Here is an 18,757-nt window from a genome sequence, read left to right as displayed (position 1 = left end):
GCATGTCTGGTTAAGCCAGAAAAAGAAAGCTAAAAACCTAAAGATATATAGAACGTTGCAGAAGGTTAGTGGATGTGTTATAAAAAGCCAGAGAGTTAATATAATTTAAAAAAAAAACTGTATTTTAAATATGTTATAATTCATTTAAAGGGCTGGTGATTGTTCATTACAAAATGTTTTTTATGCTCTTTTAAGGAAAAAATTCTAGCTGATAGGTTTGGTATGGCTAAAGTAATTCTTACAGTTTAAAATTGTTCTGTTATGCAGTTGGTTCTAAAGCTTGTTCGATCACTGGAGACTTTTGGTTGTGGGAGATTATGGATGCTCCGCAGTGTTTGCTGTATCAGCAGCACCTAGTGGCTGTGCTTAGTGTTGTCAGTCGCAGCCTGTGCTAATGCTAGCACATGGCCAGCCACCATGATGGTTCAGCAATGAAAAGCACATAAAGCTGTAGTTTGGCTGCCATATTTGTTTAAGACTTCCAGCTAAGTTCAGTTACACGTGGCCAGCCACCATGATGGTTCAGCAATAGAGAGCGCGTGAAGCTGTAGTTTGGCTGCCATGTTTGTTTAGAGATTCCAGCTGAGTTCGGTTACACTTGGCCAGCCGCCATGCTGGTCCAGAGATAAAGAGGGTGGAGCTATGAGTTCGCCACCATTTTGTTCAGGTATCTCAGTTATGTTTAGTCATTAGTACTAAATGCAAAGCTTTTACTGTTCAATTTTAATGCAAGTGGTAGGAGCAGCAAGATTTGCTAGCCTCTCCATGAACAGTATCAGATTAAAAGGTTTGCTTTGATTTTAGTTCAGAAAGAGCAGATTTAAAGTCATGCTAAATACTGCAGTTGAGCCTTACCTAGTCTCTTGTCTATTTGTCTTAAAATATATACTTCTAGGACATGGATCTCGGAAATATGCTAGAATCAGAGATCATAGCATTCTGTTTTATAGGACACAGTTTAGAGCAGATGATAAAAACAGAGTAACTCAGATATGCTGGCCCTCAAGCTTGTCAGAAATCTGAATATGGCATTTTAACATGTGTAAGCTTATTGTGACAGGAAGTCCCAAAATCCTGGCAGTAGTTCTCCCAAGGTCTCCGAGAAGATTTGGGCACAACGACAGATGACTGCTACTCTGGATTGTGGTATGCTAACCACTGGGCAATACTGCTTCAACTGGCCCATTGCTAAGGCCCAGCCAAAACTGTGGACACCTGGAGTCAATGTTTCACATTGCTAAGGGCGAGGTGAGGCCATTCTCTCGTTTCTTTCTCCACAGAAACAGTCTCTCATCTTATGTGCCTGGCAGAACTGCCTCTGTTCAGAATGCCGTGAAACACAGGAGCCAGGGACACTGCCTAGGTGATGGACTAACTAGTCATCCCTGTCATTTTGATTGGCACATGTATTGAAATATTTATTTAGCTTATAATTTATCCTTCTCAGGTCTCTGAACACCTTGACGGCTATGCTAAGCTTACGGTAGCTTTGCAGCTAGAGAGAAGACAATTAGATTGACTGTTAGCTCATTGATCAGTTCATTAGCTAGAACCACAGGGTACTAGATCTCTTATTTAAAAAGAAAAACAGGTTTGTCTTGCTCACAGGACTCATGTTAGTTGCCTGTGTCTTAAGATAAATAAATGGAGCTTATGTAGGGTCTGAGGATACAGGAGTTTAGGTTGTAAAAATCTAGAGTGTTATTATTTGGTCTGAGAAAATGTTTCAGGGTTGATAAATGCAAAAAATTAGAGAATCTAAGTAAAATTTTTAAAGTATATAATTATAAGTTATTCAGTCACCAGGTTAAGATTTTAATCTCCTTTGTTGGCTTCTAGAGATAGATTAAAGGTGCTTCTCGTTATTTTAAAAACATCTGTTTAATGTGTATATCTGGCCCAAAAGTCATAGCTTTTACTATAGTATTCTTAATATCTGCCATTTCTGGGGTAGATTTTGACACAGAAATATCTTAAACCTATTCCTTCTAGTTGCTTTGCTAAAAAAGGTCCAAGCATCCAGGGTTTAGTACTAAAGCCAGTAAAGTATTTCTGCCTGACTTTCCAGTGTAAACATAAAAGTGAGAACTAAAAGTAAATGCTGAGTGTATAAAAATGGCCAAGCTCCATTCGTGGCTAATTACCAACAGCTATGCCCACAGAAAAAATGTTACTGTGGACACACTTAGGTTGTGTATAAAGGTTATAAAAAACTTATACACACTTAGGTTGTGTATAAAGTTTATAAAAAAACAGCTAACTGATACTCATTCAGTGGGATGCAGTTTTACCTGTTACTTTCAAAATGTTTAATTTGCTGATATGCTACTTTTCTGAGTATTTAAAATTGTATATTTCCTTTTGTGTACTAAAATTTCATATGAGTTTCAGGATGTGGCCTGGATCTGGCATAGCTCAAAAGGATCGCAGATGAGATTTTCCCTGATCTTTCCCATTTAATAGACAAATTTTAACTCCTGTCTCCAGTCTAAATTTGTCTCAGCAGATTTTCACCTGTTTGACTCTGTTCCGGGATCAGCTGTGGACTGCAAGCTGAGATCTGGACTTCCTGGAAACTGACATGATTGCTCCCTGTCTCTTCGGGTGGATCAACGAACCAGATGCTTGGGACTTCCCCATTGCCCAGGCTTTGACTGGCATTTCAGCCTTCCTAGCCCCTGATGCCTACGGTCCAATGGTCAGCTCAAAGAAGCTCCAGAAAACGGATCTACGCCCAAATCCCCCCTAGCAGGCTGAAATGCTAAGTCAAAAGGGGCTCCCTGGCATTAGCTATTATCTTGGGCATCTGCTTAGCTGAAATGGACACTAATATTGCAACAACTGGGCTAAAAGCCTAGAGAGACCCTATAATAGTTCTCCTTGGCTTACTACCCCTATATCCACCCTGAAGGGACCCCAGATCCCATTATAAAAAATAAATCTATAAAATACAAGGGGTCATATCTGGAAGACCCAAGATTGGGTCTTCAAATGATCATGGGAAAAGGGGAAATGAGAGACCAAAGGATAAGCAGCAATTGTTAAAACTATGTAGAGTAGGTGCGGTATAGCAGTTAGTAAGTTCCCTGAGGGGAGAGCTACCTTGCTGCATTCTTTCTCCGCCCACTAGAGATACAGTTGCTAGGGAAACTGGACCCTCCCCCTAGGGAGGGACACCTGGTCATTAATAGTCTGGGAACCTTCCTATAGCCAATCGATTCAAAATGTAGCACCTTGACCAATAGATGCTTGCCAGGCAGGAATTGCCCCTGCCTTGGGCATGCTGGGATGGACCAGAATCTATAAATCACCCCACTAACCTGGGCGCGGGGCGCTCAGCTCCTACCGCTGAAGCAGTGGGGCTGTGTAGCCCAAGCTGCAGCTTGTAATTTTTCAATAAAAAAGACCCTCATGTGTTTTGCAACGGAGTCGATTCCTGGAGATCTTTTGGGGGCTCGCGAACTGGGTATAACACAACCATAGATCCATTTTATTCTTGGGTCAGGTTATGTTGCTCTTGACCAAGGACTGCTTTGAGACAAATGCATTTCTGGAAACTATATTGTAAATCTAATTGTCATAGAGCAGCTCAGGCTTTCCCATGGAAACAATGCCACACTGAATGATGGCAGGAGGGATAATAACCTAATTGCACAGCGCTTTGTACTTCAAAGAGGATTGGCACATACACTGTTGAGCTTGCCCTGGAAGGTGGCAGTATGTTTTCTTCATTGTACAAAAGGAGAAATTTGGGTTCACAAAGCACTTTGTTTGGATCACATGACTCCTAAAGGGCTCTCTCCTTAACCACACAAGCTCTCGGCTTCTATTGAATCATTTATACAACAGAAAGTGAACTGCAAAGACTGCAGAACTCTAAGCCTCCACAAGGGTTTCCAAGTGATAAAACCCCACCCTTAAATCACATAAAACAGGCAAATGAGCGATAGGTTCCCCCAGGCACTCTTGAACTGTAAAGAAGCCATATAGTGTCCATCACAGAGCATCTTACCTTAACAACTGGGCTGAGCCCCTGTCCATCTGGAACACTTAATGAGCGACTGGTCGCTCTATAGAATAGAGCACACTAGTGCACAGGGACACACACACACACACACATACACACTAAATCCATACACTTGTTTTTTAGTCCATTTTAATGTCATTTGTGTTTCTTTGTTGTTCAGAAAAAAATTAAAAATAATAAAATTGTTTTTTGTTTCTGGCTTGGGGTGGAAACAAGCAACATAGACATCCTTAAAGAAGAGCTGAGCTGGGGCTGGAGAGATGGCTTAGTGGTTACGAGTACTCATTGTTCTCACAGAAGGCCAGGTTTCAATTACCAACATCTATAGTGGCTTAGGAACATCTGGAACTCCAGTTACAGGAGATCAGATACTCTCTTCTGTTTCCTGGAGTACAAAGCACCCACAGACATACATACAAGCAAAATACCCACATGCACAACAGACAATAAATAAACCTTTTGTAAAAGAAAAGAAGAGCTGGGCTGCAGGTCACATAAAGTAGAGTCAGAAATGATGAAGAGGGCAGGACTGGGACCCTAGTGAAGGGTCAGCTGGAGCTTTCCCATCCAGGCTGAATAGGATTCATAGATAGATAGATAGATAGATAGATAGATAGATAGATAGATAGAAATGCTTTCAGACTTACAGAAAACATGAACTCCGTCTGCCCTGCTACTGTTACCAGGGCAACTTTGTGTCCAGCTTCCTCTTGTCACTCCCCTTTCTCAATGCTGTCACCTCTACAGATTCAAGTAGGGCCCAAGCTAAAGAGTGGCCTTGTCCCTGGTGGGCAGGGGATAAAGGACAGGGGCATGCATGAAATCAGTCTAGACCTCTGTGGCTCTCTTCTCTGTTTCTCCACTCACCTGTCTGGAAACTTTACAGCCTGTGGAAGAAATGGCTCTGAGTACCAGCTCATGCCTGGGTATGGCATGTGCTGCCCCACATCTGAGCTTATGTGGCCTCTGCTCAGCTTTCAGTTCCCTGCATGGAGCACCAGCAGACCTACAGGTCATCCATCCCTGTTCCTGGGGGGTTGCCCAGACTCAGTGCACCGCAACTCTAGATAGGCCTTTGGGATGTCCACAGGCCATGACCCACTGGCACCCCTCCAGGCATAGGGCTCAGCTCACTACCACAATGTTGAGTAGTGGCAGAGCATCCAGAACTCGGGGAGTAAGCACCAGCTTTCCCTACCACAGCATACTCTGGAAAGGCTTCAGACTCAGAGTACTAAGCAGTAACTCAGGATAGCCATGAAAGAAAAGGACAAAACTGGGGCTTTAGCTCAGTGAGTAGGGTGTTTGCCTAGCATGCGCAAAGCCCTAGGTTCGGTCCCAGCATTGTATAAACTAGGCATGGTGGTACAATCCGGAGGTGCAAGCAGGAGGATTGAGGCTACTCTTGTGTGCTACATAGTGAATTCAAGCTCGTACTACCTGAAGACTAGGGAAAAGTGGCGAAAAACTCCAGTGGCTGGAGCTGCAAAGTCCTAAATCATAGCCACACAGATACTGGATTTGAACCCCAGAATCACCTAGGTTCAAGGGTGAAAGGAACAGAGGTGTCTACTTCTTCAAGCAGCCTAAAGGCTGCTCTCCTGGAGGTCCATGTGAACTTAATCTCTACTAACCCAACACCCAGTGGAATGGATAACTCATGTGTCTTCCCTCAGCCCCTGGGCTGTGAGGGTTCATACCAGCAGGTCTGGGATTGTTCCAATCTGAGCCTTGGAAACCAGAACACATGTGGATGGGCTGACCCCAGGCAAAAGCACAAAGCACACTGACAACTAGCATCCTTTGCAGCTCAGGTGTGCACCATGCTTGGGTAACATTGATAATTTGTACTTGGCCTCAATATGGTGGGAGCTGGCAGATACGTAAGGGAACAGAAGGAGGGATAGGTGTTTCTCCAAGTGTGCCCAAGGCCACTGTGCAGCTTAGTAAGAAGCAAAGCTCCAGACTCCAGTGTGGACTATTGACTAAGACTGTCTGGTGGTCCAGGTCATGCCCCACCTGGCTTCATTCATGTCCTAGCTGACTGCAGCATTCAAGGCATGCTCCTGCAAGCCTTAAAAAAAAAAAAAAAGTGGACTGCGGTGATGGCTCAGAGGTTAAGGGCACTGGCTGTTTTTCTATAGGTCCTGAGTTCAATTCCCAAAAACTACATGGTGGCTCACAACCATCTGTAACCAAATCTGGTGCCTTCTTCTGGCATGTAGGTGTACATGCAGGCAGAACACTGTATACATAATAAATAAATAAATAAATAAATAAATAAATAACTGAATGAATGAATTTTAATGGCTGTGTTTTAAAGCCCTTGCTAATAAGCAAACAGATAAACATATATATAAACAAACAAATAAAGCTGGGCATGGTGGTGAACATCCGTAATGCCAGCACACAGAGAAGCAGAGGCAAGTGGAACTCTGCGAGTTCAAGTCCAGCCTGGTCTACAAAGGGAGTCTAGGACATCCAAGGCTACAGAGAGAAACCCTGTCTCAAAAAAAAAAAAAAAAAAAAAAAAAAAAAAACCTCAAAAATAAATACATGAAAGCCCTTGCTGGTTTTGCAGAGGACTGGCATTTAGCTCCCAGCACCCATGTTGGGTGACTCACAACTGCCTACAATTCCAGCTCCAGAGGACTTGATGCTTTCTTCTAGCCTCCAAGGTCTCACACACACACACACACACACACACACAGATAGACACACACATGAACACACACAAATAAAAATAAAAGTAAATCTTTAAAAAAAGAAACAAAACGAAGTTGAAGAGATCACTCCCTAGATAAGAGTGCTCACTTCTCTTACAGAGGACCTGTGTTCAGATTCAAGCACCCACAACCATTTTTAATTCCAATTCCAAGGGATCCAATGCCTTCTTCTGGCCTCTACAAACACCAAGCATGCATGTGGTATATATGCATACAGATAGACAAAACACTTATATACATAAAATAAAATAAAATTTTAATAAAAAAATAACAGTTGGAGGCTGGCAAGATAGCTCAGTGGTAAGGGTGCTTGCCACTAACCCTGATGAGTTGAGTTTGGTCCCCAGAACCCACATGGTGGAAGAGAGAACCAACCTCCCTCAAGTTATCCTCTGACCTCTAATGCAAGGTGTGCCATGCAAGAATGTGTAATACACTAAATGAATAAAAAGTATGTAAATAAATAAAATTAAAATCAGTTGTTTGATTCTACACACCCCAAAGTCTTCACTGTAGAAGAAGAGAAACTCACTGTGTAAAGTTTGAAGACCCTTAAGCTTCCTCCTTCCTGAAGACCCTTGAATGTCTTGTTTGAAGAATTTGTTTCCCCAGTTTTAACTTTTTATTACATTTATTTATGTGGGGGAGGGAGCAGGAGTATGTGGAGGTCAAAGGACAAGCAGCAGGAGTCTGCTTTGCCCACCACAGGAGTCCCAGGGATGAAGTACGACCATCCGGCTTGGCACCAAGTGCCTTTACCCACTGAGCCATCTGCTGGGTCCACTTTCCCAGGAGCCACCTCAGTTCCGGGAAGGCTGTCTTCCAAGTACAGAATGACGCCTACGTGCAGTTGCAGATCAGCCGGGCGCAACTGTGCTGGCTAGGAACTAAGCAAAAGGCAGGTGGGAAGCAGCCTTCCCTATCCCCAGCCAGACACAGACTTGGGGTGTGCAGCAGGGCAGTGGCTGCCCCTACAGCCCCGGGCCTCATTTCCTGATCACTGGGAAAGCATTTCCATGTTGGCCCAAACTTTCTGCTTCCTGTTCCCTCCTACACTATTTTTAGGCCCAGCAGGCATTTCCTGTGTTGACCTGTCCCACCCACCTCAATTCTGTCCTGGCCTCTCCTATCAGGGTGCCTGCAGGGTGGGCCTGACTGGTAGGGGCTCTGGTCCCCCTGGAAAAAGGTCTGTACACAGCAGGTGACCCACAGCTGCTAACTCCCACTTGGTGCCTCCCACACAACACCAGACTAGCTGTTTTAGAATCAGTCCCTTCCCTTAAGCCTGAGGCCCTCCTGTAGCCTGTAGCCTCCAAGATATGCAAGTGCTGCTGGGACATTCCAAGTGTGGGCCACAGAACTTCAGACCTGAAGGCTAGTTTTTGCCCTCTGGTGTTCATTTCACTCTTGTTGCCATGGTAGAGAAAGAGCACCAGTTCTCAACCTGTGTCCACAAGTTGTGATCCTTTTGGCAAACTTCTATCTCCAAAACTATTTACATTATGATTCATAACAGAGGCAAATTTACAGTTACAATGTATCAATGAAAATCATTTAATGAGGGGGGGTGTCACTATAAAGTGAAGAACTGTATTAAAGGGTCCCAGCATTAGGAAAATTGAAAACTACCGAGATAGAGTTCAGGGGCATTCCCCCCACCCCTGCTCCCCTGCCCCTTCCCCATGCTGAGGTAAAAAGGTGAGGACCCTAAAAGGAGCCTCAAAACCCATCCATCCACTCCCAGCCAGTCTAACTGCATGAAAGAATCTACACCAACATTTCTCAGCTCTGTGCTTCTCATAACTGTCATCCTAAGGAGTCTGTATAGACAGCTTGCTTTCCTGCTTTCTCCTTCCTCAGGAAATTATAATACCACAAATGGACTGCATAAATATAAAGAGAAAGAGAATAAGACTTTCCACATCTTCGAGGCTAATTGCAGGGGCTGGAGAGATGGCTCAGTGGTTAAGAACACTGGCTGCTTTTCTAGAGGACTGCCATTCAATTTCCAGCAACCACACAGCAGCTCACAGCTGTCTGTAACTCCAGTCCCAGGGGATATGACTCCCTCTTCTGGCCTTCATGAGCAATGTTCACATGTCTGCACAGACATGCACTCACTTTTTTAAAAAAAATATTATTTATTATGTATATGAAAATCTGCCTGCATGTATGTCTGCAGTCCAGAAGAGGGCACCAGAGCTCACTATAGATGGTTGTGAGCCACCATGTGGGTGCTGGGAATTGAACTCAGGAGCTCTGGAAGAGCAGCCAGTGCTCTTAACTTCTGAGCCATCTCTCCAGCCAGCAAAACACTTAAAAAAAAAAAAAAAACTATTTGTAGGAGGCAGGGGAAGAAGCAGGCAGATCTCTGTGAACCTGAGACCAGCCTGGTCTAGATAACAAGTTCCAGGTTATCCAGGGTTACATAGACAGACTCTGTCAAAAACAACAAGCAAACAAGCTAGGTACGATCACAGACATATGATCCCAGCACTCAGAGGCTGATGGGTAAGGACAGCTTCAAGGCCAGCCTAGCTGCATAAACAAACAAACAAACAAATCTTATCCTTTTGGGGGCCATTACACTAGCTAAGTAAGAATGGAGACTGTGTTTGAAGTTAGACTGTGTTCTCTTTGGTTCTTTTTCTATTTGCTTTTGAGACAAGTTCTTACTGTGTAGCCAGGCTGTCTCAGGTCTCCCAACTGCTGGATGATAGGTGTGTGCCATTACGGGAAGCCCAGCTTGTTCTCTTTGCACCAGATTCAAGGGGAAAGAAGCCATTTCCCAAAGCAGTGTCTCCAGACCTCTAGAAGGAGTCTTGCCACCAGAGCTCTGCAGTCAGCCTGAACTAGAAAATCAATGCCTAAATACCTAAGGAGGGACTTCTCAGAGAGGGCCTGCTTAGTTCTTACACCAAGTCCTAAGTTAAACTTGCTACCAACTCAACATCTATTCCTTTCTGCTTTCATCTTTCTCTCTTGATTTGAAATCAATGGCTGTGAGCCAGTATTCTCTGTCATCTTGAGCTAATGACTCCAGTTCACTAATGTTGCCATGGATGGCCTTTCTCTTTCTGGAAAAAGTCTTTCTGGAAATGTTGTCATCAGTCCATCCTCTTGGTAAAATGGTTGAAATAATCTGTGCAACAACCCTAGAGAACATACAGCTCTCAGCTCCTGTGTTTCAGGCAAGCCAGGTAGGGCTGTAGGGAGGGGAACCACTTTATAATAAAGTCTTTTAAAACTCTTGCTGTTTGGGGACTGGAGAGATGACTCGGCAGTTAAGAGCTCTGGATGATGGCTCAGAGCCTTCGGTAACTCTTCTGGACTCTGTGTGTATTACATCATATGGTGCACACACATACATGCAGGCACACACTCATACACATAAAATAAAAACAAATAAACCTTTTTCCTTTTTTCTCGAGTTAATTTGGGTCAGTGCTGGCATAAGCACTTACAGGTTTATTTATAGTAACTTTTCAAAATTTATTCCAGTATCTGATGTTACAAACTTTAGGGTCTTTGAGATACGTAGGATCCTTGTATGTCACTTGCATAAACCTCATTTTCTGAGTTCTCTTAATGGCCTTTGTTATTTCTGTCTGTTTCTTTCCACAAAAATCTGTTATGTGCCTTCCATAAATGCATCCAGTGAATGGAGAAATAAACTGGGACAGAAGCTGTACACTCTTATAATCTACACATTTCTTGAACAAGACACACTTCTTAAGAGGCTCCTTATAGGGATTTTCCCTATAAGGATATAGAATTGTCAGGTCCTTATTGCTGGCCACCTGTTTGTACTGTGAGCAACATCTTCTCCACAGCACTGCAACCGTGTGTGAGTTCTGTGAGGCAGACAGCCACGGTTGCCAAGCTCTTCTTCAACAGCGCTGCACACAGCAGCCATAGCTGCCATGGTTCTCTGCCCTTCCCAAGTAAACCTTTTAAAGGAAGAAACTTCTGACCATTTAACAAGATGTAAAGCCCATTTCGTGCCAGAGGCCAGCTGCCACGTATAACAGCCACAGTCAGTGCGGGGGGGGGGGGCAGCTTAGTCTCTCAGCTCGGACCAACCAATGGAGGTGCCTAGCTCTCTGAGCATTGCTCTGTGCTCTGCCCTATGATCTGTGGTGACAGACGTTGACAGCCTGAAGCCTTGTGGAAGCATTTATCCAGAAGCAGCCTTAGCCACTGGGGGCAGTTTGAGTTTTATCCATTCTCTCCCCAGTGTAGAGCAGCAGACTTGGTCTGAGCATCCAGAAACTACTCAATGTTAGTAGCCTAACCCAATGCACAAATGCGTGAACAGGTCACCTATAGAGGAGAGAGTCACCAGCCCATGTGTCAGAGTCTGAGCTGGGGCCAACTCTCTGCAGGACACCTATACAGTCACAGCATTAGTTATTTGGTTAAAAACAAACAAAAAAACATGTGTTTTTTTTTTTGTTAATCTCAAAGAATTCCCCTGTTTCAAATCCTTACCTATCACCCTGTCACAACTCCCAAGTTCTTGTAGAGACAGAAATCGTGCTGGGATTTTGGAGAAGCCATTTGACAATGGCCACAGACTCTCGATGATCACACTCGGTGTCACACTGATACTGTCATGTACAAGGGGCCCACCAGCTTCCAGGCCCCTTGTCTGTGTCAACATTTCAGCCATCTAGAAAACGTGCTGGTTAGGAGTTAATTGTCCCTAATTATTACAGAAAGTTGAGGAAATATATAGAGAAAATCACCCCCTCAGTACAGGAGCAGAAGAGCAACACACACACACACACACACACACACACACCCCTAAGATGGAAGAGACTAGCCCATTCACTATACCACTCCAGGCCACCAGATGGCGAACACAAGACATCTAACCTAACCATTGCACTCAGGAGCAGCTACTTAAACAGCAGTTCAAGCAGAACCCAAACAATAGACAACACATACATACTCTGCATCAGACATAGCACATACAATATAAACACTACAGTAAGCAATATACAAATTCCTTATCATAGACAACACACACAATAGACTACAGGAACATGTATCCAACATCATATACACTATATTCATTCCCAACCTACACATATTCAATGTCGTGCACAGTACACACAATATAGATGCTACAGTATACAACACATAATACGTCCACATACCAACATCACACACACAATGTAACATGAAACATACACAGTATTCACTACATCAAAACACACTACAACACAGATTAAAATAGATACCACACAACAATGTATGGAATATTTCATACACCACATACACTATATACAGAAAACACATCACAACACATAGAACCCAAGATACATGCAAGAAGCCTACTCACACCCCTCACCCACTTGGAGAGCCACCAGCTTCTATCTGTGGCTCTCTCCCTTTGCCATGGGCACCTACCAGTTCCCAGGGTGTCCTCCCTCCCATCACTTTCTCTCTCCTCCCAGACACCAGTCAGCCTCCAACACCATTGCTTAGAGAGGAAAATGGTGTCCCCCAACCAGCCACTTTTTTTTTCATCGGGTACTTTCCTTCTGGCTGTTTTTCTGTTCAGCTGACCCGGTGATCCTATGACACACATTACCATTGCCTTGTAGGAGGAACAGAGTCCAGACTGACATCTTTGTCCCTCATGGTGGGCAGACAAGAGGTTAAGTCTTCAGACTCCAGTGAGGCAGGCCCCACAGAGGAAATCCTACTCTGGTTAGTTCACCTCTCCTGACACACCTGCTTCATCATCATGCATGTTGCTGAAGTCCTGTTGGGGCAGGAGGGCCTAGTAAGAGGAATCAAGGTCACTGCCCAGAGCCAGAGGCCCCTCCCAGAAGGCCCGACTGAGAGGCAGAGAGGAACACCACACTGTGCACCTGACTAGGCCTGTCAGGCCACCCCTATCCTGGGGCCCTCCCTGACTAAGCCTCTGCAGATTGAGCCCAGTTCAGGATTTTACCTGGTAAGGGTCAGAGCTGACCCTGGCCTGAGCTGACTTCTCTTAGACTGAGCCTTCAGCCCAGGACCAAGAACAGGGAGAGAAAAACAATACTCTGCAGGCTCAAAGGGAACAAATAAAAAGGCTACGCTCCCTCTGAGCTGGACTGCTTCACCTGGTTGTATCCCCTTATTTGGTAGCCCAGCCCACAGCCCTTCCATCTCCCATCCTTCCTTCTGTTGCCATCCTCTTCCCTCCCCAGGGTCCTTCCTATCCCTTACTCATCCCTAAAACAGAGTCAAAAATTGAAGTCAGTGTCAGAACCAAATGAGGTAATTCAGAACTTCCCAAGCCTTAAAAAGATTTTTTTTTTTAATTACAAAATCTGTTCTTACCATGTTTTCATTTTGAGAAACTCATCAAAGTAGGCTCACAGCTAAATCCTCTGTTCAGAAGTATTGAACAGGGCAGGAATAAAGAATGCTAGCTGCAACAACGGATTATGTGAAGTCAGAGAGCTGAAGGAGAGCAAAGACCAGGGTCTCTCAGCACTAAAACATCCTCACCTTTTAGTGGGATCTGACACTCACCTGAACACTCCGTCCATGATGAATGGAGAAAGAAAGATGTGCTGTTTCCACACATTTCAGTATTACTCAGCCTCACAAAAGCAGGAGATTCTGACCCCATGCACCGTACAAATAACGCCTAAGAACATGGTGCCAAGTGGAAAAAAGAAAAGCTGTCACAAAAGGGAAAATACTGCCTGAGCCCACTTACATGAGACACCTAAAGTGGGCAGACTTGTGGCACAGACAGTAGGACAGGAACAGCCTGGGCACAGAAAGCATGAATGTGAGAGCATCAGCCAAGCACCCAGTACCTGTCCCAGCTGTCCCTTCTGTTTCTCACCCAGCATGGTATCCAGACCATCCTTGGACCTCCTGCCTCATTGGCCCCAGATCACCCCAAGATTTGAAGAAATCTGAGCTCACTTTTTACATCCTAGCCTGGTCATATACTTTCTTGCACTCTTTTTTCTGAATTTTATGCCATTTCTCTCATTTCTCTTCCTCCCTTGCCAGCCCTCAGAATGTCCTGTAACTCTGATCACAGTTTGTCTTCTAGAACTGTATCTATCTCCCTCAACCTCTCATTTGCACAGAAGAAAAGTGCAAACCAACACACAGCCATCACAAAGCAAACGGAGACTCTAAAGGCCCAGGAGCCACTCACAGGACAGTCAGGGCTGATTCCAAGGTTTGGCTTGGAGATAGGGTGGTATTCCTGGGCTTGGAGCAGGGAGTGAGGTTATCTGGAGCTGATTGCATTTGAAAGTCCTTGCTTTACTTCAAAGGAGGTTTCAGGGTGCACTCTGGCCCTCAGAGCTGTCAGACAGGCAGCAGCAAATCCATGAGAAGGAACAGAGACAGGCTGCCCCTGCACTGGTCCAGGCAGAGACCAGTATGTCAGGGCAGATTCCAGAGCTATTTACAGCCCTGCCAGAGGTTCTTTCTTCTTCCCAGGTGGCCTCTCTCTTGGCAGAAGCACTGAGGCAGTGACAGGTCTCCTGTCCTCTTTTGTAGTGTGAAGAGAACTCAGGGCCCTGGTCTTACTGTCTCCTCACAGCCCCACAAGGTATCTCTTCATGGCTCCCATACCACTAATCTTTAGAGAAATACAAGTGCAACCACAAATATAAATCTTACCACTCCCATTAGGGTGGCTATAGGCAAGAATACATATGCTGACAAGGAGGTGGAGACTAGAGGCCCTGGTGCATTGTGAGTAGCGCTGTAACATGGCAGCTGCTTATCTGGGCATGGTGATTCCTTGAACTGAACCTCAAAAAATAAGGGTGGCTTCATGTATTTACTAGCAGACTGTGCAGTACGATCAGTAAATAGAATGAATTTTAAAATAAATAAACATGAAAGCTGAGTGTGGGGGTATACATCTGCAAGCCCAGCACTCAGCACCGAGGAGCTGGAAGATGGTTCAATGGGTAAAGTGGTGCTGAGGAAGCACGAGGACCCAAATTTGGATCCCTACCTTGAATAAGAGCCAGATGTGGTGGCATGCATCTGTAAGGCCAGCGCTGGAAGGTGGAGTCAGGTGAATCCTGAGAGCAGGCTGAGCAGCCAGTCTAGCCAGAACAATGAGCTCCAGATTCAGAGAGCGAGACCCTGTCTCAAAGGGTAAGATAGAGAGTGAAAAAGGCATTCCATCATTGATCTGTATGAAGCACCATGCGAAGAGTATACTCACACACAGAAGCACACATGCACATATCACACACACAAATAAATAAGAGACAGAGTATGAGTCTACCCTGAGCTATGTAGCATGACTCTCAAAAATGTTTTGTCAATTTTTAAAAATAAAATAATAAGCACGTAACTAAAAATAAAATTCTGGCTAATATTTATAAAAACAAAAGCAGAGGTTTGAAGGACCATGTATACATCCATGTTCACAGTAGCCCAGTTATGACAGACAAAAGGTATCTACAGATAGATAAGTGAACAGGCAAGGCAGGGGCTGTGGGTCAGTGCAGAGAGTGCAGCACCAAACTTCAAAACAAAACAAAATGTGGCACATGCATCTCACGTGGTTTGAATGTCTCCCACAGGCTTATGTGTTTGACATTGGTTCCCAGCTGGTGGAGCTGTTTTGGAAGGTTGTGGAACCGTAGGGGGATAGAACGTCATTGGAGGAAATGGGACAATGGGGGAAGGCCTTGAGGTTTGTAGCCTTATCTCTCTTCCTGTCTTCTCTGCTTCTGACAAAATATGAAGCAAGGTACCCTGGGTATACACTCTGGCCACTGTTCCTTCCCCCATGACAAACTGTGTTCCCTCAAACAGGAAGACAAAACAAACCCTTCCTCCCTCAAGTTTCTTCTGGGCACCTGTTTTGTCACAGCAACAAGCAAAGTAAGTAACACCATGACTGATGGAAGGACACTGACAAACAGTACAGTGTGGCTGAACCTGAAAAACATCATGCTAGGTAAGATCAGCCAATCACAACCAGACATGCTTGGCCTAGAAGATAGGCCTGTGACCCCCTTGCCCAGGAGGCTAAAGCAGGACAACTGTTAAGTTCAAGTGAATGAGTGCAAGGCAAACCTGGACAGTTTAGTGAGACCCTATCTCAAAATAAAAAGAACCACACCTGCTACTTCACTAGACCAACATAACCCTACCTACATTCTACATACTATCCTATTCCCAGATAAGTGTAGTCCCCACTCATCATCAAAAAACCTTCTCTTTGTAATAGAAAAAGACCATTACAGAGAACCACAGCCATCACAATTAAGAGTTGTGGAGCCTGGTCCCAACTGATGCACCTATAACACAACTCCTGAACCTAACGCTCATTGTGGAGGAGGGGGAGGAAAGACTGTAAAAGTCAGAAGATCAGGAGTTTGTTGTGAGATTATGTCTCCTAGAAATGTCAAGAGCTACACCCATGAAATCTCACCGACATGGCTGCTTAAAGGTGAGCTAACAAGGAAGACAGCAATAGGACAGGGGAAAGCTCATGGGGCCTCAACCCAGAGAGAATTACAGGCAATGAAGAAATTCTGAGAGCAGGAGAAATAATCTTTCCTAGGGAAGAGTACACCAATTGTTTATCCAATATCAAATGGTCAATTCTGGAAACATGTACAGGCAAGTAACATATGGACTGAGCAGGCTGTATTTATATTTATTTACAAATATATACATACATATACATATACACAGAGGCAACAAATTTGAAGGAAAGCAAAGGGGGGTACATGGGAGGGCTTGGAGGGGTCAAAGAGAGGAGAAATGATATAATTAAAATCTCAGAAACAAAAGACTGGGGACACAGCTCTCGTGGTAGAGCTTGCTTAGCATCTTTGGGAGCTATGATGCTCAGACTCATGCAGACATGAGGTAGAACGGTAGACTCCTGGCCCTGGGAGTGGTGGTATCAGAGAGGCCTTGCTTCATGGTAGAGTTTTGGTTTCACAGAATAAAATGAGTTCTGAAGACAGACAGTGACGATGACTCAACAGAATCGCATGCATAAAAATGGCCAATTTTTATGCCATATGTAATTTATTACTATTTATTTATTTATATGTTACTTCATTTTTTGTATTTTTTTTATAGCTTTTCTTTTTTTCTTTTTGAGATGGGGTTTCTCTGTGTAATAGCCCTGGCTGTCCTGGAACTCACTTTGTAGACCAGGCTGGCCTCGAACTCACAGAGATCTACTTACCTCTGCCTCCCGAGTGCTGGGATTAAAGGCATGCATCACCACTGCATGCACCACCACTGCCTGGCCCACAGTTTAAATTTTTTTAAGATGAACAAAATTAAGTATCCAGGAATAAGAAATTCCCCCTAGGACAGGCCTGAGAATTGAAGTCAGGTTTGTCTGGGGCCAAAATATGAGCCCCTTACCATGCAGCCTTGCTCCAGCCAACAATTCCTGCAGAGTCAGCCAGCCCCTTATTTGTGCTGCTGGTAACACAGACATGCTTTCCCTGGGTGGTAATCCCAGGTCCATGTTCAGTGTGGTCAGGCCACATTGAACATCTATGGGCCAGCTCCGTGCTGGGCACCAGAGCATGACAATAAATAAGCAACCAAGACACTGACATTCTACGGAAACTATGAAAACAGATGCCCCCAAAAAAATGACAATAATAAGATCTGTTGACCCATTCATGAGAAGAAAAAAAAAGAGGGTCAGAGAGAGCCAGAGGCTTTAGCTGGACTTAGCAGGGAGAACTCTCTGGAGGACATCTCAGTTGGCTTTTGCAGATGGTACCTAGTGAAAGAGTATTCTAGAGGATACAACTCACCCATGGAATTGGTGCTAGGATTAGCGTTAGGGTTAGGGTTAGAGTTAGGGTTAGGGAGAGACCATGGTGGACTGGCTGGAGAGAAAGGAGGGCTGGGAAGACAGAGCTAGGTAGAGAGGCAGAAGACCACAGGGACTCCAAAAGATATTCTGTAGAGCCTGGGTATTAGGTAGCAACTGGAGGGATTCAAGCAAGGAGTGATGGAATGAGGTCTTTGCCTGAGAAGTGACAATTAACTTGTGGATATTAACTTGTCTGTCACCACACATGTGCTCTGCCAGGTGGAGTGCAGAGCTCAACTTGGAACTCCCAGTGTCCTGGATCAGGCTCCATAGTCTGTGACTCTTACCCATTACACCTGATTTTGGCATATCTGTCCCCTGGAAGCATGCTGACACTTCCATGGGGACATGCTTGAGAAGGAAGGGGTCTTGGAGTTGGCAGCCTGTCACCAAGGAGCTGAGAGACGCTCTGTGACACTGTAGTCGCAGCTCATCCTGCTCTGCATCCTTCATCTGTCAGGTGGGGTCGGTGGAAGGAGGAACTCTCCAGATGCCTGTCTCTGAGAAAGTATGGCTTAAAGGGTCAAGGCAGGAGGGAAGCGGGAATGGGTTTCTGCTACAAGGTATTCTCTCCTGAAATGATAAGACTTGTTCAGCCTCCTATGTAGCTTTGGCCTGCCAGGAGCATCCTGTACCCAAGAGAGCTGTGTGCAGAGATGAGGGTCTTGATGAGACTAATCACTGACAATCATCGAGAACCCAGGTGTCATTTCCCCACTGTGGCAACCCATGGTCCCCTGTGTCTGCTGCAGCCATAGCAACAGCTTCATGATAATTACCCCTGCCCTCACCGAGGCCCTGGAGAACCTTCTGAACTCTGCCACTTTGCTCTGACATAGCGCCTTGATTATCTGCCTTCAGTGTTACAACTGGGTGGGAACAGGTAAAGTCTTTATTAGTCACCCTCTCAACCGACATAGAATGAGCCATTTTCAGTGAGGTGCTCTCCACTGGCTATATGTTCTCCAAGTGCAATGTCTACTGTCTGGGGTGATTCCACTTAGACCCCAAACCCTCTGCCATCCCTCTTCTCTGATCCCTACCATACCCATTCATCACTTAGAGATGGGGTACTACAGGTCCTCTCTCCAGGCTCTGGTCACTCATCTCTCCCAATACTGCCCTGATTGCTGCTTCAAGCCCAGCTTC

General features: G+C 44.8%; 1 pseudogene; it reads right to left on the bottom strand.

The window, feature by feature from the left end:
* Positions 1–10,321: 10,321 nt before the first annotated feature.
* LOC110540612 (small ribosomal subunit protein bS18m-like) lies at positions 10,322–16,192 on the bottom strand (annotated as a pseudogene).
* Positions 16,193–18,757: the final 2,565 nt, after the last annotated feature.

The sequence above is a fragment of the Meriones unguiculatus genome, chromosome 21 (assembly GCF_030254825.1).
Source record: "Meriones unguiculatus strain TT.TT164.6M chromosome 21, Bangor_MerUng_6.1, whole genome shotgun sequence".
NCBI classification, from domain to species: Eukaryota; Metazoa; Chordata; class Mammalia; order Rodentia; family Muridae; genus Meriones; species Meriones unguiculatus.
The sequence above is the reverse complement of the archived record's forward strand: the minus strand, read 5'-3'. Positions and strand labels throughout refer to the sequence as shown.